General features: G+C 40.1%; 1 protein-coding gene across 5 annotated transcripts in view; it reads left to right on the forward strand.

The window, feature by feature from the left end:
* CDH4 (cadherin 4) overlaps positions 1-22,634 on the forward strand; it is a 938,653-nt gene that overhangs the window by 406,507 nt on the left and 509,512 nt on the right. The window lies entirely within an intron of this gene.

Genomic DNA, 22,634 nt, shown 5'->3' on the forward strand with positions numbered 1-22,634 from the left:
CAGAAGTCACTTCCATGTTTGGAAAAATAGAGGTAGCTATATACATATAACTTATATGTTGGAGAGGATTGAGATAGGCAGCTTTGTAAGGCTAGGTGGCACCATTAGAACTTCATTGAAAGACTGCATTCTCCAAATGTGCCTGTTACTATTCAAAAATCCTATTTTGCCCCCCAATTTTCCCCAAACTCATTTCAGAGAAGATGGGGCATTCTCACCATATATTAGGTCCTTCATCGTTATCTAGATGGGATATGGAGGCAATTTGAGGTAATTTGTTTTAGGTTTACAAACATGGTGGAAATACCCCTTAGGGATCATTTTGGTTGGAAGTTTTTTTTATTCCTATGAGGCTGGAGGCCACAAAAATAATTCTGGGACTACATATGGTCCATGACCTGCATTTTTCCTACCCATTATATCATTTAAGTCTGCAATGCAGAGTGACAATAGATGCACTGTAACATTGATATCAACCTTCCTCCAAAGTTTCATTTGGAAGGGACGGACAGAGAAGGAAAATAAGCACATTATGGCAGCTATTTATCTCTGGAATTCAGTCCAGAGGTCTTGATGTTTTTGTTTTTGTTTTGGCTTCCTCTCAGAAATGTAGAGGAATAATATACAAAGAATTCAGCATGAATTCTGCAGCGCTTGCTGGGCGACACATGTGCATTTGTTTCTGATGGTTGTTTGTTTGTTTGCTTGCTTGCATGCTTGATGTTTCACATAATATTGCTCATGGAAAGAAAATAAAGGGTTTCAAGCAAGAACACCGTTGACTTGTGCCAAGTATTACAACACTAGAATAGGACTTAAACAAGCCATTGTTTAACAGTGTATTCTAGGCACTGTTGTTGCTCTCTTTCAGTTTCTGTATTGTTCCTTGAATATAAAATACATGTGTATAGATAATAAGTCCTATGGGACATGTTCTGGAAGAACAGCTGTGTTAATCTATAAAAGGAGAAAGAACTGTGACAGTTAAGAAACCAAGGCTGCTCTCAAAGTTTCTGTTTTTGGAGCTGAGAATAATTTACATTTTTAGATATGCCAATCGGTCTTTGTACTTGAAGCAGTGTGGGTGAGGCAGACCTCACATCACATAGAATTACAGAGTTGGAAAAGACCACAAGGGCCATCCAGTAATGTCATGCAGGAATACTCAAAGACTCCATAACACTCCAAGGCAGAATATTCCGTGGTTGAACAGCTCTTACCATCAAGAAGTTTTTCCTAACATTTAGTAAGCACCTTTTTTGAATGCATTACTCTGTGGATTAGTCTTTGAAGTAACAGGAAACAAGTTTGCTTCCTCCTCAATATGACATCCTTTCAAATATTAAAAATTGGCTGTCCTGTTACTTCTTAACCTTCTCTCATGCAGCCTCTAAATGTAACCAGTTCCCTAAATGTCTTCTCAAAGGTTATGGTTTCCAGGCCTTTGGCCATTTTGGTCATCCCTTTCTGGACACATTTGAGCTTTTCAATATAATTTTTGAATTGTAGTGCCCAGAATGGGATACAGTACTCCAGGGGAAGTCTGACCCAATCAGGGTAGAGTGATACTCTTATTTTCCCTGATCTGGAATCTGTAGTTCTATTGATGCAGCCTAGAATCACATTGGCTTTTTTACCTGCTGCATCACACTATGAACTCATGTTCAGCTGATGGTCTATTAAGATTCCTATATTCCATTCACATATCATACACAATAAATGATTTATTTTAGATTAAGAATTTTCACAATTTAAGAAGCCGTTGAGAGCTGACTTCAGAGGAGGACCTTGTATCTCCTGTTCCACTCTAGTTTCTGCACTGTCCCGTAATCTACTCCTGACTGAATAACCAGTATTTATGAAATGATACTCATGCAATGTACGGCTTGAGCAGGTGTGTGTGGTTTTCCTTACTGATTGCTGATGTATACCAAAACTGTTGTGCATTAACCAAATTGGAATATGTGTAATTAATTTACAATGTGTTAATTTTAATTAAAAAGATAGGAGCCCCCAGTGGCGCAGTTGGTTAAACCCCTGTGCCGGCAGGACTGAAGACCAACTGGTTGCAGGTTCGAATCCGGGGAGAGGCGGATGAGCTCCCTCTATCAGCTCCAGCTCCTCATGCGGGGACATGAGAGAAGCCTCTCACAAGGATGATAAAAATATCAAGTCATCCAGGCATCTCCTGGGCAACGTCCTTGCAGTCGGCCAATTCTCTCACACCAGGAGTCACTCCTGACATGACAATTAAAAAAAAAAAAGATGCACCAAATTGTAGTTCATAAATGGAATCTGAATGAACTCCAGATCTCTGAAGCTTTAGTATTATTCAGGAAACTAAAAGCGAGTGATTCAAAATCCAATGACCATGGAAAATATATGATCGAAAGGATTTCCTAGACATCACTTCAGATGTCTCCACTGTATTCTCTTCAGTAAGATAGTCACCAAGAACATGTGTGAAAACATGGGCAGAAAGTATGATTCCAGTTGACTAGCTTAGTCATATTCTCTAAATCTCCCAATTTGGGAGGGACAGCCCCAATCTCTATCATCAGTTTGCCATCTTGACCACACTCTAATGTTGCTTGGCTTCATATGTCCTGGTTTTCATCTGTGAAATGCAGGAGAGGTCATAGAATGAAAATTCTAATCCTTTGTCTCTTTAAGAATGTTATTTTGTGCCTGGAAGTAATCGGAAGTCTACTTACAGAACTGGCCTTTGTCTCACATCACTCCTGCAGCCTTGTGGTGTGGAAAGAAATTCCATTAGACTCAACAGTTTTGACAAAAGTAACATTTTTTTCCTCCTCCTGAGACCTTTGGTGAGAAAATGTGCACATTAAATGTGCAATTATTTACAAGGCTTGCAAGGTCTCCCCTGCCCAGAAAGACAATAAGGTAAATATTTCAAAATGTAGAGAGTTAAAATGTACATCATGGAATATATCTATATTCAGTTATTTTACACATAATGAATATATATTCTATTGTATGCATTTTAATTGTAAGATTTGACCATAGAGTGGTTCTGGAGGATCTAGAGATTCCTAGAGACAAGAAATTAATCAAATCAATGAATAATTAAATCTGCAGCAGTTAAACCCATAAATGTGAACGGATAACAGTACATCTTTATGAAAGACCTCGGTCATCAGTAACCTTGCTCACATTTTGTAGTCAGGACATGGATTTCTTTATTGAATGAATTCATCTCTATTATGGTCTTCCTGTTTTCCTATTGTCTATATAATATCAAAATGAATATAAATGCATTACAAAATTCATCAGTTAGTTTGAGAACAATCAATTGTCAGACATAAGTTTTGCAGACCCCTTAAAAAATCTTCAAGTTGATTTTCAGATAGTTTTGTCAAGATTGCTGTTTTGCTTACTTTAATATGTAGTTTCCTAATGTTGTAATCCCCAGTGGAAGCATGGCCGTGTTTAAAGTTGTGTGAATGGAAGTACAACCATTAAGGGCCCTGAGTTTCATTCCATCTACCAACAAACTTTCTGAAAGTCCTAGATCGATAGCACAAGCTACGGGCCATGGAATGCTCATGCTGAGTCTAATCACAGTATCGGTAATTAATAAGCCAGTTCATAATCATAACAGATGTTGGCAGTCAGATAGACTCGGTCCTGCCTGGCACTCCCCCCACCCCTCTGTTGAAGATGATTAATTTTATGTTTTTGCTTTTTCATAAACACACACACACAAGTGGGTCTGCACACACACCACATCCACTCACACTGTTGTTATTTCAGGGTTTTGAAGCGAGAAATATATTCTAAAATTTGGAATACTTTATCATTTATTTTCTTTAATTAAGCCCACAATGTAATGCTTGTTTGACAGCTCTTGGGAGAAGCAGCGGCCCAATGTGTAAGATGTATGATATTTCGCAGTTAGTTTTAACAACTATAAAGTTTGAAGAGTATTTTTCTTTCATGCACTCCCACCCCAAACTTTCTTCCAAACAGAGGAAGCTAAACAGGCCTCTTTCTTGGTGTTCTTCTCCCAGCAAGCAAACAATTTTATTCACGATCAAATTTGGCAACTACAGCAGGATTTTTAACTGAATAGATACATCTCTATCTTTATTGATTTTTTTTGTGTGCTCAGTCTGTGTTATGTTTTAATATTATTGGTTTTGTTTGATTGTTACACTGATAGCCACCTTGAGTGCCTTTTGGGAGAGAAAGGGGGGTATGGACGAAATCCAGAACAATACCATATATACATGCATACAGGTTCTATTCTCTATTCTATTCATAATGTTGGTATGAAGGGGTGTAGCTGCAGAAGGGTGCAAAAGGAGACCATTGGCACCCTAAAATAAAAGCTTTCCCTTCCATGAAGTTTTCTTTCATTCTAAAATTTTCTAGCACATCAAAAATTATTCAAACCTATAACTTTTACATTTGCTATGCGTACATATTTCCTTGGTCTTTTTGCTTGTTTTTTTAGATTACTAAGTTGTATTTCTGTATGTTCAACTGAAAACAGTGACAACTCACCTCTGATTATGCCTTGTCTAAGAAATCCTATGAAATTTGTGGAGTTGGAAAGGAGCAACTTGAAGGTGCATATACACACAATGTTAGGCATGGAGATTTCACAGAAAGGCAGAATTCCTGTCTGTGAATTCTGGAGGCAATATCTAAGGGCCCTTTCTCACATGTATAGGAAAAGCAGAGAGGAGAGGAGGGTAGGGAGCAGAGACTGGATGGCTATCTGCCAGGGATGCTTTGCTTGTGGATTCGTGCATGACAGGAGGTTGAACTGGATGACCTTTGAGGTACCTTCCAACTCGTGATTCTGTGCTTCTATGACAATGCAGCTGGAGGCTGAATAGAGCATGTGATTGCAGGGCTCACACTAGTTTACCTCCTTGGGCAGCTGGGAAGGGGTTAAGTATTGGGAGGAGCCCAATGATTACCTCATTATTAATACACAAAATGTATTCTACATAGGTTTATTTACAGCATTTATATACCGCTTTTCTCACCCCTAGGAGGACTCAAAGCGGTTCAAATAGGTTTCGAGCAATAAGGCTGAGTGAATTGGGAGTAGAAAACTTGTAGGAAAGGAGCTTGTGTAGTGCTAAATGGTATGGGGGGAGTATCTACTGGATGAAGGAATCTAGGTGTCTACACTAATGTATTTGCTACTAGGGCAACCAAAGTGGGTGGTTAGCACCTTGGACTATATCATATTTAGTTGAGTTGAGTTGAGTTGATTTTTAGTGGGGTTATTAAGAGGACAAAATAACTTACTCTTTGGTTGTATTTACTGAGCAAGACAAGACAGTTTTGCTGGTGACTAACTACTATAAAGTTTTCTAAACTGAAAGACTGTCACTTTGGTGATGCAGGTAGGAGGGCTGTCACAGTGGGCAAATCCAGTATGTCTGTGATGTTCTCACCTGCCTTCTTCTGAGATTTTCTGTGCTCATCCAGTCTGTCCAGAGGCTAGTGATAATACTTCTCCTATATGATATGAAAGTGTTTTCAATTAACAGAACTATTTCCCAAACAAGATTTTTTTTAAAAAAAAGCAGAACATGTCTTTATTAATTTCAATGCTGATTCTAACCATTCATGGTTGTCGCTGTGTCATTGGGAATGTGATGGGACCCAAAATTCTTCTCCCCATCTGTTCCCTAAGAATCCTCAAGAAAAGAGGAATGCCTGTGCTTGCTTGCTGTCACTGCCATTATAGCTTCAGCTAAAGAGTACATATATAAATCTGGGCTTATATGATTCTCCCATGCAAAAACAAAGGATTTCAGAATTTTTTTCCTTGGTTTGTTGTTGTTCATTCGTTCAGTCGTCTCCGACTCTTCGTGACCTCATGGACCAGCCCACGCCAGAGCTCCCTGTCGGCCGTTACCACCCCCAGCTCCCTCAAGGTCAGTCCAGTCACTTCAAGGATGCCATCCATCCATCTTGCCCTTGGTCGGCCCCTCTTCCTTTTGCCTTCCACTTTCCCCAGCATAATTGTCTTCTCTAGGCTCTCCTGTCTCCTCATGATGTGGCCAAAGTACTTCAACTTTGTCTCTAGTATCTTTCCCTCCAGTGAGCAGTCGGGCTTTATTTCCTGGAGGATGGACTGGTTGGATCTTCTCGCAGTCCAAGGCACTCTCAGCACTTTCCTCCAGCACCACAGCTCAAAAGCATCGATCTTCCTTCGCTCAGCCTTCCCTAAGGTCCAGCTCTCACATCCGTAGGTTACTACAGGGAATACCATGGCTTTGACTAGGCGGATCTTTGTTGCCAGTCTGATGTCTCTACTCTTCACTATTTTATCGAGACTGGACATTGCTCTCCTCCCAAGAAGTAAGCGTCTTCTGATTTCCTGGCTACAGTCTGCATCTGCAGTAATCTTTGCACCTAGAAATACAAAGTCTGTCACGGCCTCCACGGTTTCTCCCTCTATTTTCCAGTTGTCAATCATTCTTGTTGCCATAATCTTGGTTTTTTTGACGTTTAGCTGCAACCCGGCTTTTGCGCTTTCTTCTTTCGCCTTGATTAGAAGGCTCCTCAGCTCCTCCTCGCTTTCGGCCATCAGAGTGGTGTCATCTGCATATCTGAGGTTGTTAATGTTTCTTCCAGCAATTTTCACCCCAGCTTTGCATTCATCCAGCCCCGCACATCGCATGATGTGTTCTGCATACAAGTTAAAAAGGTTGGGTGAGAGGATGCAGCCTTGCCGTACGCCTTTCCCAATCTTGAACCAGTCTGTTGTTCCGTGGTCAGTTCTGACTGTTGCTACTTGGTCCTTGTACAGATTCCTCAGGAGAGAGACAAGGTGGCTTGGGATGCCCATCCCTCTAAGAACTTGCCACAATTTATTATGATCCACACAGTCAAAGGCTTTAGAATAGTCAATGAAGCAGAAGTAGATGTTTTTCTGAAACTCCCTGCCTTTCTCCATTATCCAGCGGATATTGGCAATCTGGTCTCTCGTTCCTCTGCCTTTTCTAAACCCAGCTTGAACATCTGGCAACTCTCGCTCCATGTATTGCTGGAGTCTTCCTTGCAGGATCTTGAGCATTACCTTACTGGCATGAGAAATAAGGGCCACTGTACGGAAGTTTGAGCAGTCCTTCGCATTTCCCTTTTTTGGTATGGGGATATAAGTTGATTTTTTCCAGTCTGATGGCCATTCTTGTGTTTTCCATATTTGCTGGCAAATGGCATGCATCACCTTGACAGCATCATCTTTTAAGATTTTAAACAGTTCAGCTGGGATCCCGTCGTCTCCTGCTGCCTTGTTGTTAGCAATGCTTCTTAAGGCCCATTCAACCTCACTCCTCAGGATGTCTGGTTCTAATTCATTCACCACACCATCATAACTATCCTCAATATTATTATCCTTCCTATACAGATCTTCTGTATAGTCTCGCCACCTTCTCTTGATCTCTTCAGCTTCTGTTAGGTCCCTGCCATCTTTGTTTCTTATCATACCAATTTTTGCCTGAAATTTACCTCCAATGTTTCTAATTTTCTGGAAGAGGTCTCTTGTCCTTCCTATTCTGTTGTCTTCTTCCACTTCCATGCATTGCTTATTTAAAAATAGTTCCTTATCTCTTCTGGCTAACCTCTGGAATTGCGCATTTAACTGGGCATATCTCCCCTTATCACTGTTTCCTTTTGCTTTCCTCCTTTCTTGGACTACTTCCAGTGTCTCAGCAGACAACCATTTTGCCTTCTTGGTTTTCTTTTTCTTTGGAACGTACTTTGTTGCCGCCTCCTGAACAATGTCGCGGACTTCTGTCCATAGTTCTTCTGGGACTCTGTTTACTAAATCTAGTCCTTCAAATCTGTTCTTCACTTCCACTGTATATTCGCTAGGAATGTTAGTGAGATCATATCTAACTGGTCTGTGTATTTTCCCTGATCTCTTTAGTTTTATTCTAAATTGGGCAATAAGAAGTTCGTGATCTGAGCTACAGTCAGCCCCAGGTCTTGTTTTCACCGACTGGATGGATGTCCGCCACCTTTGGCTGCAAAGGATGTAGTCAATCTGATTTCGGTGTTGACCATCTGGTGAGGTCCATGTATAAAGCCGTCTTTTAGGTTGTTGGAAGAGAGTATTCGTTATACACAGCGAGTTTTCCTGGCAGAATTCTATCAGCCTGCGTCCCGCTTCATTTTGTTCTCCCAGACCATGCTTGCCTGTGATTCCAGTTGTCATTTGACTTCCCACCTTGGCATTCCAGTCTCCTGTAATGAAAATAATGTCTCTTTTTGGTGTATTATCCAGTAGGTCCTGCAGATCCTCATAGAACCGATCTACTTCTGCTTCTTGAGCAGCTGTGGTTGGGGCGTATATTTGGATCACTGTGATGTTGAAAGGCTTTCCTTGCACTCGAATTGAGATCATTCTGTCATTTTTTGGGTTGTATCCAAGCACCGCTTTAGCGAATTTCTTATTAATTATGAAGGCTACTCCATTTCTTCGATGTTCCTCTTGTCCGCAGTAGTAGATCTGGTGGTCATCTGATGTGAAGTGGCCCATTCCAGTCCATTTCAGTTCGCTGACCCCCAGAATGTCTATCTTTAGTCTTGACATCTCACCAATAACAACATCCAATTTGCCCTGGCTCATAGATCTTACATTCCAGGTTCCTATGGTGTGTTGATCTTTAGAGCATCGGATTCGTCGTTCGCCTCCAGTACCGTCGGCCGCTAGCCTTCCTTTCGGCTTTGAGCTAGCTGCGTCATCACATCTGGGGCTAGTTGAACTTATCCTCTGCTCCTCCCCAGTAGCATTTTGGCCATCTTCCGACCTGGGAGTCCCATCTTCCAATGGCATACCGACATATCTCTGGTTGTACTGGTCCATTTAGTTTTCTTGGCAAGGATACTGGAGTGGTTTGCCATTGCCTTCCCCAGGGATCACGCTTGGTCTGACCTCTCTGCCACAACCGTCCCGTCTTGGGTGGCCCTTCACGGTTTCGCTCATGACATCATTGAGGTGCTCAAGCTCCAGCGCCCCGACAAGGCGGTGATCCTTTGCTGGAGTTCCTTGGTTTAGGTGGATGATTAAGGTAGCTTTGTGTAGTTTGTTTGTCCATTTTCATTTTGTGCTTCTTTTTGGGAATTGAACGCTTTTTGCGTTTAAAAAGTGTTTTCCACACGTGCATACACTCAAGTCCTCTTCAACACCCCCACCTCCACCCAAACAAAAGTCCTGGAAGGCAAACAGTTTCAAAAATTGCATTGAATAGACTGCATCAACTCTAGTTTCTTAGATATGGTTTACATGATTTTCTATGGACAAGCAAATGCTGACTGGTAGATGGCATAGGCTCGATATATGCTCTGTATCTGAAAAACTAGAGCTGATAGGGAAAGTTGGCACCATTTTGGAATCAGCAGGTCAAATATACCCAGAAAAAATTGAGGCACAAAAATGAGTGTTGGCCAGTGTTATGAGAATTATCCATTGGATATGGAATACCACACTGGATTTTGCCCAATGCAATTGTAAGAACACCTTGGTCTCAAATGAATATCATGCAGTGTTATATCTGTTTCTGTACTCTAAGATCCCATCAGCTACTTCCCAAACACTAGTGAACATTATTGTTAGTACTTTCCAATTGCTCTTATCAGAGTGGTTGTTTGGCTGCCATTCACAAAATTAGAGTTGATTGTATTATATTCATTTGCAAGTGGAGAATGCTGATCAGCCTTCTCTTCACTTTTCTTGACCTCCATGTTTGCAATTTATGCTGCAAAGATTTCTTTTCTTCATATGGAAATCACTTTCCAATCATAAAAGAAATTAGAAAGCAAACAAAGAGCACAAATAATATTTTCTTCTCTGCTAATACCAGCACTCAAATTAATGTGGGTAAACAGATTTTTTTATTATTATTTTTTTTGCTCAGCACACTGTGTTAGGAAAGAGTATTGTAAATATCTAGCTTGCCATCTGCGGAGATTGAATGCTTTTGAATGTTGGAATTATTTGTGCACTGTGCATTGGAGAGAGAAGATTCAAGGTAAATCAAAAGTTTGTATTGATTTCTGCACAGCGAAGAGAGAACTAAACACAGCAAAGGGTTGTTTGAATCACTTCTGTTTTATGATCTTCACCAGTTGAAAATTACAGTGGATAATACCAAGTGTTCTACTGTGTGTGATAAATTAACTGTTTTATTTCTTTTACAATGGCCTGGTTTTTATCAAAGAGAGCGAGAGAGAAGGAGAGGTGATATTCATATGACAAGTGTGTCATTTAAGTGTATTTGATACATTGGCTGTATATATTTTTTAAATTAAGTAGATGCCTTATTTCAAGTACCCCTGAATACAATACTATGAAAACCAATGAATACCTGTTGTTGACCACAATAAATGGCCTTGCACACAATAAAGATTCAGCTGGGACATGCACATATCTGCAGTGCTGATGCTGTTACAGAGATATAACATTCAATGCACACATTGTTTTGCTCTAGTTCAAATTAACTTAAGATGGAAAAATGTGTCTAAGCTCTAATTTGTATGATAAAATCACATCCAAATCTGTATTATGTGTTCATACTGAAGTCATACATATTATTAGTATTGCATTGAATTGATGCTGACTACAAAAGTAAGGAAGATTCACAAATGTCCCTGTCCTAATGAGAAAAGCCTCTCCCGATGTGTTGAGACATGCTATCCCACTGGAGAGGATTGCTGCTGTTTTTGTTGCTAGTAGGAAAGCAAATCACAGAACAGAGATTCAGCCTGTTCTGACTAGGGTGACATTCCTCCTGAAATTTCAGGTTTGTAGCTTGGGCATACTCTTGCTCAGCTCTTAGTCTGGAAGCCTAGCGATTCATCTACACCAGGCAGTTTAGCCCAGTTTAGCCCAGTGAAAATCTGCCCTGAATACATTCATGCCACATCTAGGATTGTTGTCTAAACCAAAGCTTCTTAAATGTTGGGTTGGGGCCCCAAATAGGGTCACATAAGTGATGGTGAAGCTCTACATAACTTTTCATGTAGATCTCATTTTACAATTGAGCCCCTCTTGTGCATTTCCCATATGTAAATCTTAAGGCACATAGGCAGAACATTTGGAGATAAGCTAAATGTGTATTCAAATGCTTTCTCTCTCCCTTGCACAGAGTAGGAGAGGCTGCTGCTGCTACTGTTAAAGGAGAAGAAAGAGCTAAAGTTACTGAGGGAAATGAAAGGGGCCTGCCAAAGCAGTCAGCCATCTGGATGGATGAGAGATAAAGTAACCAGCCTTGCAATGGAGGAGGGGGAGGATATCTGTTGAGGAAAGGCCAGGGAGCTATGTAAGATTAGAGGAGGAGGAATAGATGGAAACCCCTGTCAACTCCTCCAGGCATTTACTGCTTGACCTTGTCCCCAATCGTACCTCCTTTCTTGAAAGAAATCTATTTTTTGTTATTTTAAGGATTGCACCTTAATCTTTCTGCAGAGCTTGACTTGCAATAGGGTGGCACTCCATATCCATGGATTCCACTAACCACAACTTTACTGAAGACCAACAGGTTGCAGGTTTGTATCTGGGGAGAGCATGGATGAGCTCCCTCCATCAGCTCCAGCTCCTCATGCAGGGACATGAGAGAAGCCTCCCACAAGGATGGTAACACATCAAAAACATCTGGGTGTCACCTGGGCAACGTCCTTGCAGACGGCCAGTTCTCTCACACCAGAAGCAACTTGCAGTTTCTCAAGTTGCTCCTAACACAACAAAAAAGCTTGAAAATATAGATATAGACATCAAACCTTGGCTTTCCCATTTTCTATAAGAGACACCATTTCCTACACCATTGTATATCACAAGACTTGATCATACATGGGCTTTGGTATCCACAGAGGGTCCAGGAAGCAAACCCCAGAAAATACTGAGGGCCACCTTATTTTACTTAAGGGGATCGGTTTTTTATGTACTTGGTTCTTAGACATGCGCTACTTGTTATTGCTGTGGTACAGTTTGCCCTCCGAATCCACAGATTTAACCATTCAGTGCTTTTTAAAAGTTTGATTTATATAGCTGTTTTTCAACCTATTTACCCAGGGTGATATAAACATTTATTGGGCAAAATGGGCTCACAAGTTGAAGAAGCCCTGGTTTAGACAGCCTGGGAGCATATCTATTCCACTGGGGTGACCAGCATTTCACCTCCACCATGTCACAGAGCTCCATGCAAGCTCCTGGACATTTTGGATAATTCTGCTCCATCTGCACATGTCAGGATGGGGTGCCAACATGACCAGCAAGAAGTAGGAGGGAATGTCATTTTATTTCTATGCTGAACTTTTGTATAATTTCAACATGAAGTTCCATCAACACAAGATTCTTTGATCCAGGTATTGCTCATTGTGAAGAATGCATTTTTAAAACAGAAGCAACCTTAGAATAGAACGACTCCTGTATAGCATTTGTTCTCCGTTCATCATGGCTGAGGAATGTTGATGTTGAGAGATGATTGCTTCCAGGATCACATTACAGGGAGCTATACAGACTGGTTTATGGCTTTTGGGAGATACCACACAATTTACCAATAGTCACTTAGGGCCATTCCAAGAGATTTTTCTGCCTGAGGAAGAACTCTTAATCAAGGTATCTAAGGCTGAAAGGTAGTCAATATTTTGACACATAAGGCAGACTGTACTACGAGCACTTCTCTCTATCCTTGGCAGCTAAAATACAGTAAGGACAATCATATCAAAGAGAGTCTCAGTAGAAACAGAGCCTGTAGGGAACTTGTAAGGGTTGCTCTTGCAAAATGGCTTCTGCGATCTCAGATAAGTGATATGGCCAATATCTATGGAGAGAAATGCAGGCCAATTGGTTACAGAAGCGGTAACCCAAAATAGAGAAGGAGCTCTAATGTTGCAGTGAAAGGTCTTTATTTTAAGAGCTCCATTACACACACAAAAATAATGGACTCGTGCTCTGACTTCATGCATCTTCATGCCGATTTGTGAAAGAATCTGTCAGTCCACCAGCTGACTGCCCTCATTAGCAAGTTGGAGACTTATCAGAGACAGGCAAGAAGATAGTGTGGTTTTTTTTTAGACTGGTGATTCTTATAAGAGTTAGGAAAACATGACAGGACTGAAGGAGACAATCAAAAGCCTTGCACCGTCCTTCTGTAATCCTGAAGAATAACCTCTCCTGACCTGGACAAGAAAAAAAAAAGAGTCCTAAAGAGAGGGAAATGTAGTGACAGCAGCAAAATTAAAATGAAAGGGAGAAAGGAACACAAAGCCTTCCAGACATCTTGCTGCAAAGAGAAGCTGTGAGAGGAGAAAGTGAAGAGGGGAGAAAGAGAGAGCGCACACAGTGGTAGTCAGACACCAAAAGAAGAAGCGGGGATTCAGCAGCAGATGCAGTTCTTCCCCACTGAGAAGAGCTTCTGGGCCTGAAGAAATGTGACAGAACATATCACCAAATTCACACAGAAAGGAAGCTTGACAAGAAAGTTTCAGAAGAAACCTACAAAATAATTGGTATGGTGGCAGAAAGCAGGAGTCTGCAGTGAAGGAACTCCAATTGTGTGGGTGTTGGCATCATAAATGTATGTGCATGTGTGTTTTGTAAAGAGCAGGATTCTGCTAGGCTTAATGCATGCCACTGGTTTTTACTTAGTCCCTCTGATGAGTGCACACAGTGCTCACAGAGCTACAACAGTTAGAAGAAAAGATTTAATGTGTTTTAGTTGTTAATAAGCTACAAAAATGCAATTACATTTACCTTAGAAAGTAACAAAATTGTTACAGCAGGCCCTTGGTAACCATTGGAGTTTGATTCCAGGGCATACATCCATACCCAAACCCTGATAACAAAATGCATGGATGCTCATGTCCCATTGCCAGGGGTGGCTCAACCCATTACACAAAGTAAGCATTTGCAGTATAGTTGATTTTGCCCAGGGGCGCTCTTGAGGCACTCTTGGGGGAAAATAGACCTTAACATAGGCGAGTTATAGTGACTGGGATGTATAGTTCACCTAAAATGAAAGAGCATTCTGAACTCCACCAGTGATGGAATTGAACCAAATATGGCACACAGAACTCCCATGATGAACAGAATATATATATCAATATATATATCAATGATGATTAACCCAAAACCTTGGGTTAATCATCCCCAAACCCCGCCAGTATTCAAAGTTGGCCATGTTGGGTCTGTCTGCCAAGTTTTGTCCAGATCTGTCATCAGCTGGGCTCAGTGCTCTCTGTATGCAGGTGAACTGCAACTCCCAGAATCCAAGCTCAGTCACCCCCAAATCCTGCCTACATTCAAAGTTGGCCATGTTGGGTGTGTTATGGAAGTGTGGTTCACATCCATCATTACTGCAGTTCAGAATGCTCTTTGATTGTAGGTGAACTATAAATCCTGGCATCTAAAATCAATTCCCTCCAAACCACGTCAGTTTTCAGAGTTTGTCTGTTGGGTTCACAGCACTTTTTTGGGAGTGAACTATAACTCCCAAAGTTCACGGTCAATTTTCCCCAAACCCCGCCAGTATTCAAAGTTGGCCATGTTGGATGTATGTGGCAAGTTTGGTCCAGTTCGATCATCTTGGATGAACTACATCTTCTAAATGTCAAGGTCAACCCTCCTTCCTAAACCCCACAAGTATTCAAAATTGGGCTCATCAAGTATGTGTGCCAAATTTGGTTCAGATCCATCATGATTTGGGTTAACATTTCTCTCTGGATGTAGGGTACTATAACTCCCCAAAATCAAGATCAATCCCCCCCCCAAAAAAACCAATCAAATATTTTTGGTTGATTATGGGGGTCCTGTGTGCCAAACATGGTCCTGATCCATCATTGGTGGTGGTCACAGTGGTCTCTGGAAGTGGGAAGCAACAAACATAATCTCCCACAGACATACATACATTCACTTTTATTATATACAGTATATAGATAATCATCTTATCCAATTAATCCTTTTGACTCTGATTATGACCAAGGTATAATAGCCTCAACTGAGTCATCTTGACTTCCAGCGACTGGCTCTGGGACACATTTGTTTCTATTATTGATGGTCCATGGAAACCAGAGAATGCTCTTCCAACACCATATAGGGGCATGCAATAACACTGCCATGAAAATATGGTGCCAAGGTGGGGTATAGATTATATCAGACTCAAAATGTTACATGAATGCCTTACAATACTTACTGGAGGCTCCCACTGTTTTTATTTGACTTGGTCTTCCACAGTCATTCATTCCGATAAGTTCCCTTTCTTCAGACTTTGTGTGTGTGTGTGTGTAGATGAATGAATTTGTATTTTTGAGGGCTGTGGTTGGTATTAAGCATGAATCCCATTTTTGACAGTTACATAAGAATAAAACATACTTAAGAATTTCAAATCAATTTATTTTGCACTTTCTGTAATATAGACTTGATGAAATGGATTTCTTTTCCTTGAATGCCAAGTTTATTTCAAGATAGCTTTTGTTACTGCTACTGCTGCTGCTATGGTTGTTGTTTTGATAGCTGAAAACAAGTCTCTGTAAAGGAGATCCTGGCAGATCCTTCACTATTCTGTCATTTGGCATGCTGTTTTAATATATCAAATGATATTAATTCTAATATGAATAAAGCATTTCACACAGAACAGAGGGAGATGTTGCATCACCTGCTGGTCAAAATCTATATTTGATCTTACTGATTTATAGTGTATTACTATTTAAATGCTGGATGTAATGTTTTCAAGAAATCAGCTATTTGGTTGTCATTATGATGATGATGATAATTAATGATGTTGGAAAAATAGGACTGTCCAAACTTTACAACCCAGAAACTGTGTAAATGCATTGCTGTTGTTGGTGTTTTCTTCTACCAGCATGGGACAGTAAGATTGGAAGGAAGGTACTAAATAGTAGCAAATCAGACAAGAATAAAATGCCTGGTAAATTTCAATTTGGAATGGAAATTTAGGGTTGGGTGGATCTTTCAAAGCCATTCTGAATCCATTATCTTTCAGCATCAGTACAAATGATCCACTAGCTTGAGGTTGGCCAACTTCTCTGGGTGTCTCCAAAGTTCAGAAATGGAGGCATGCAACCCATAATAATCAACTGTTGAGGCCAAGAAGCCATAAATCAGAACAACATCCAAGTAGAGGTCAGTGAGAAGTCTGAGGTCATAACAACAGAAGAGTCTGGTAGTCACAAGGAGGACTGAAGTAGCTTTCAGTACCAGCCAGGAAAGCACCAGTCTTCTTTTATCAGGCCTCAGCTCATCCTGCTCACAAATGCCCAATAATATTTGGATAACACTTCTTACAGGTGTGGGTACATGGTATTGCACTATGCCTGAAGGTCTGTGTCAAACATCTTTGCTCATGAGAACTCAGAGGTCTTTCCTCCAGCTCTCCTTCTTGCTGAAGTGGAGGAGGACTTGGTCATTCTTCAATCTAAAGTCCTAAAGGAAGACTCATCTCTAGGGGAGTGGGGCATAACAATGAGGATCGGAGTCAATTTTCAGGTTAATCATATACTAAAAAACCACACATCTTAAGGGAACAGGAGGGGCTTCGGAGACTATTGATAATGTTGTTGTTTGCCTTTGGCCTATGACAACCCCATGAATGAAAAATCTCCAAGTCACCTCATCAACTCTATTCAGGTCTTGCAGACGAGTGCTTCACTGATCACGTCTATCCACCTGAAACGTGGTCTTCCTCTTTTCCTACTGCCCCCCCCCCCCACACACCCTTTACCAAACATTGTCATTTTTTCTAGTGAGTCATCTCTCCCTTTTTTTGGACACCAGAAATTGTTTATTTTAGTTATTATGGTACCTAACAGAAAAGCAAATCATATCACAGATATAGTCAGGTAACAATATTTTTGATGTATACATGCCTATCTACCTTAGTCAATCAACCAGTTAATTCTGACATTGCGTACATATTATTATCAGTTAGTTAACTTAAATCATATAGACTTTCTATTTCTACATGTGAATCATCTCTTCTTATGATATGGCCATTGCATGACAGGCTCAGTTTAGTCAATTTGGCTTCTTCAGAACTGATTTGTTCTATTTATTTGTCTTCTTAATAGTCCAAGGTATCTTTACAACTCTTCTTAGGCACTATATTTATGAGGATTTTTTTTCTTATTAGATTTTTTCTGTTAGCATTGATCCTTCACAATCATTCAAAGAAATGGGGGATACAATGTCACAGACTATTGACTATCTCTAGCCTTTAAAGCATGGTCTCTTTCTGATTTCTTGACTTCAATCTCCACTCTGATTGAACAAAGATAAGGCAAGTCTTGAACCATTTCCATGTCTTCCATCCAGTGCCATTTTAATTATATTTTATATTAAATTTCCATTATTGACAAAAGTATTCTCCTCATAGCATGATCTACAGAGATGACTGTGAATATGATGGTGGTATTATTGTCAAATAGAATTTAAGATAGCTGATATCATAAAAATAATATGGCTTCAGACTGTCCATCAAATCTTATGATGCCAAACTCTGTCCTTTCCCTCTATTTGTATGGCAGGAAGAAACTACGAGATTGTAATGAACTGATGGTTTCAATGTCAGAGAAAACAAAACCTTTATTGTGATCCTGCACCAGAATGCAGATAGGGATATTCTCTTGGCTGAGCATCTAAATATAATAAAGTTCAAGAACATCCACATTTGAATGCTCATGCAAATATGGATGTTATCCATCTGCACTGCAGTACATTTTCCTGAGAAGCTTCATTGACTTTCTGCCGAAGACAAGTTTGTGCTGCTAGTCTTAAGGTGAAGGTGGTTCCTGAGACTAATTACAAAGGAGGTACATTAGCAAACCCATTTGGGGAGTCTTGACAAAGAAAAGTATGTTTCTTCCTATTGTCAGCTGAAGGTCTTGGCCAGGAAGCACTTAGAAACAATATGTCCTTGGATTTTAACATGGTTGAAATAGCAATTGTGAATGTGATAGTTATGTAGCTATGTCTTATGATATTCCCTGAAAACATGTAAAGGAAATGGTTGTTTACTCATTTTATGAAGTGCATACCTTCCAACTGTCCCAATTTTAGTGCAGACAATCCAAATTAATTCTCAATTGTCCCACTTTCTCTGGCCCCATCTATACTGTCATATAATCCAGTTTCAGAATGCAGATTAACTGTACCGAATTGGATCATGTGGAAGTGTCCTATAATCCAGTTCAAAATTGTTAATCTGCATTCTGAAATTGGATTGTATGTAGTGTAGATCAGTTGCTATTAAATTGTCCTAGTTCCCTCTCATTTTCCAATTTCCTTTCTTTGTCCCAAGCATACATCAGTTGCTGTCCACTGAGTTCAGATTGCAAAAGGAGTGTACACTCAACTCAGCAAGGGAGAGAGGAGAAGAGGGAGCAGAGTCTTGCCCTTCCCAGAAGGCTAAGGGAAAAGCAAACTTCCACACCCTCCCCTTGTTTGCATGTTTTTTTTCTCATTTATAACTTTCCCCTTTTTGTATTGTCGAAGTCTTTCATGGCCGGAATCACTGGGTTGTTGTAGCTTTTTTCAGGCTATATTTATTTATTTATTTATTTCGTATACTTCTATCCCGCCCTTCTCAACCCCCGAGGGGGGACTCAAGGTGTCTTACAAAATGGCACAATTCTATGCCTACAAAATAATACAATAAACGGTTAAACAATTAAAACAACAATATATATCAGAGTCAATAGCCAATCTCAAGCACAGCGTTCGCCAACTCAGAGTCCATACTTCGTTCCGCATTATCTATTCCTATCTGTCGTCGCAGTCCTTTATTTATCTGCCAGATTACCCATATTATCATATTATTATTATTATTATTATTATTATTATTATTATTATTATTATTATTATTAATAGTGATGGTGATGATGGTAGAATCATAAAATTGGAAGTGACTATAAGGAGCATCTGATCCAAGCTCATTCTGTCATGCAGGAACACAGAATCAAAGCACTCCTGATAGATGGCCATCCAGCCTCTGTCTAAGAACTTCCAAAGGAAAATTCCACACACTTTGAAACACTGTAATGATGATGGTGGTGATGATAATGATGATGCTTATAAAAAAATAAAGTAAAACCAAGTTCACATTTAAACCTACATCATACCATTTAGATAACTGTAAAGCTTACCACACCATATATATAAACCTTATAGTTTGCTGGTTTCTTTCACATTGTCCAGTTCCAACACTTCTATATAACTTTTAATGGCCATGTTCTGCATCCTATGGAATCTGGGGATTGGTAGTTTAGTGATACGCTAGAGCTGTTTGGCAGAGAAGTCTGCATATTTCTCATGAAACTACAAATCCCAGGATCTCATTGTTTTGGCCTACAATTCCCAGAAAGAACAGCCAGTTTATTAAGTGTTAGGATTTCTAGAAGTTGAAGGTCAAAACATCTGGGGATCCACAGGTTGAGAACCACTGTCATAGGTAGTTAAAATGGTTCAATTGATGTCACTTTGTAGCACGAAACAAAGGAAGAGGGACAGAGGCTCATAGTAAATTTGGCAGTCCAGGATCATGGTCCATCTCCCTGATGATGTCTCTCCACCAAGACAAATACTTTTCCACAGCCTTCCATGGTCACTTGCTTCTCCTTGCCAGTCAATGTAGAGATAGCTTTAAAGGGACCCTTCTCTGACACCAGACATGATTTATGCTGCCTGTTCAAATCATTGGAGCGATATCTGGCACTTCACTGGGAGCTGCGGCTTTCTCCCTTGCAGTAACACACTGTTGATTTACTGTGGTTGTACCAAGTAATTCCCATCAGCAGGTGATTGAGGATGTCCAGGTTTTGCTTTTCAATTAATTATGAAACAATCTGTTGTCAGCATTCCCTGCAGATAGGGAGACTTTGCCATTCAGAACCAACGTGATGAATGTAGACCTACAAAGACATTGGGAAAGGAAGGCTGTAATGAAATTCAGACTGAACTGAACTGGAGAGAAAGGGCAGAGGGGAAAGGGGGAGGGAATGAAAGAATGAATGCATTCAGATTGAGGATGAATAAAAAAGGCTTGATGAATCATTTAATTTAAGTCAGCAGGCTGGCTATTGAACTCCAAGGGATTTGGCACTGGGAAGGAATAATGTAGCATCCTAGAGTACTAATGTCGACCATAAATTAAGTGAATTGAGAAGGATAGGAGGACATCTCTGGCTGAATAGTAGAAGCTGTATGCACATGTGTGCAAACTTCTGTGTGTTGGTATATGATATTATACAGTATTAAAGTCAGTTATCTGGGTTTTGTTTACTTGTCTGTCTGTTCCTCTAATGATACACTGAAAACTTTAAAAACTAAGAAAGGGGATTTAACTTTTTAAAAAATCAGCATGAAAAAATAGTGCTCAGTGGGCATCCAAGTACCGGTTGTTCGTAGTCAGGTTCAAGGTCCTCACTCAACATTCTTGATTTTCAGCCCGAAAGCTCTCCAAATTATGGTGTCTCTGCAGTAAGTCATGTGGTAAATCTTCTCCAAAGTTTTGTTTAAAAATTGAGTTAGTCCCCTGAAGACTAATGAGAGACATCTTCAGATCCTGACTTCCTGACTGTGAGAGCCTGTGAACTTCCTGACTGTGAGAGCCGTTCAGCAGTGGAACTCTCTGCCCCGGAGCCTGTGAGAGCCTGTGAACTTCCTGACTGTGAGAGCCGTTCAGCAGTGGAACTCTCTGCCCCGGAGTGTGGTGGAGGCTCCTTCTTTGGAAGCTTTTAAGCAGAGGCTGGATGGCCATCTGTCAGGGGTGATTTGAATGCAATATTCCTGCTTCTTGGCAGGGGGTTGGACTGGATGGCCCATGAGGTCTCTTCCAACTCTTTGATTCTATGATTCTATGATTCTATGATCCCAGGGAGCCACTTGTTCATGGTTATAGCCAATATTTAAAATATCCAAATCAATGTGATGTAAGTAGAGAACTGTGCATTTTAACTGACAATTATAAATGAAATCGTGTTAGAACCAAAAGAGAGAGAGAGAGAGAGAGAGAGAGATCTAATTGTAGAACAGAGGCATAATTGTAATTCTGTGAAGGCTGCTAACCTTCTTGCTGTGACTGTTTGCTCATCTGTTAGTATTACGGCTCACTGGAAGTACTTATGATCCTGGACAAACCATTCATAAATTACCAATATCTCCCTCTCCTTGCTCCCTTTAAAGGAAAAAAGAGGTATAATTTGTGTCCACAGCAGAAGAAGATACAAGAATGTTGGACAGTACTGATACTTCATGGTCTCTGTCACTTTTTCCTGTTTTTACTCATTGCTCCATTCTGTTATGTTGGTACATTCATCAGCATTTTTTAAAAAGTTCTTTAAACAATTATTGAAACTCAAGCAAATGTCAATTAAAAAGAAAAAAATCTAATTTTAATAATGTCCTAAAACCAGTTTACATTTCTACCAAAATATGGCTAGAATTCAGTATGGAACATCTATCTAGAGAAGTGGACGTATATGTGCAAGAAATATAACAGAGCAATTTTTCAATGTCTGCATAAGAGGTTTCCATGATATTACTACATACTAGTGGAGTCAGCAAAGTGATTGCTACACATTACTTCCAAGTGAGCCACAGCACAGCATGAGTTTCTGATTCTACAGGTTGTGACATAGGGCCCATCTACATGGGCCAAATTAGCTCTCTCTCTGTGTGTGAATGGAATCGCCAGCACATCTTGCAACTTTTTATGTTTTAAATTATTTTAATTGATTTCTATGTTTAATTCTATTTTAATGTTTGTGTGCTCTGAATTTTAAATTGTATTGATGCTGTGAGCCACTTTGGGTCTTGTAATTTTGTTGCTGTTGTTGTTATTAAGAAAAATGGATCTCTCGTGTCATGTAAACACCATGAAGTCCATTCACACACACACACACCTCATTTGGCCCATGTACAGTATCTGTATGTCACATCCTATAGATTTATAGAATCATAGAGTGGGAAGAGACCTCATGGGCCATCCAGTCCAACCCCCTGCCAAAAAGCAGGAATATCGCATTCAAAACACCCCTGACAGATGACCATCCAGCCTCTGTTTAAAAGCTTTCAAAGAAGAAGACTTTTCAAAAACTCATGCTGTGCTGTGGCTATTTGGAAATAACTGGCAGGACACAAAGTAAGACAGGCAGGTAGACATATATTACATTTTTAAAGATTGATCCAACAGGGCTCCTTTTACATTTATGTGAATCCCTAAATGGTTCACAGAGTAAGTGGAAATACCATATATGTGTTACTAGACAGTATGAGATCAATAGCTTTTCTTTTCATGTTGTTCAGGTACCTAAAATATTTCACTAGAAACAATAAGATCATAACTGCTGCGGGAAGAACATAATCTTACAATACACCTTACAGTTCTCCAACCTCTTTCACTCTGCCTATGCCCGGGAAGAACAGAGGAGCCTTGCAATTTTTACCTTAAAAGAGATGTCAGATCTAATATTCCTCATGAACATCTGCATCTTGGTTTCAATCTTGTTATAAGGAAAACACATGAACCAGCTCCTAGAGGAATCTATTTTTAATACTTGCCTATCAGTTTCTAACCCAGCCGACTTTCTTTGGGCTCAAGGAAGAGTCAGGGAGAGTCTAAGAGGAG

Source organism: Anolis sagrei, chromosome 4, assembly GCF_037176765.1.
Source record: "Anolis sagrei isolate rAnoSag1 chromosome 4, rAnoSag1.mat, whole genome shotgun sequence".
NCBI lineage: Eukaryota > Metazoa > Chordata > Lepidosauria > Squamata > Dactyloidae > Anolis > Anolis sagrei.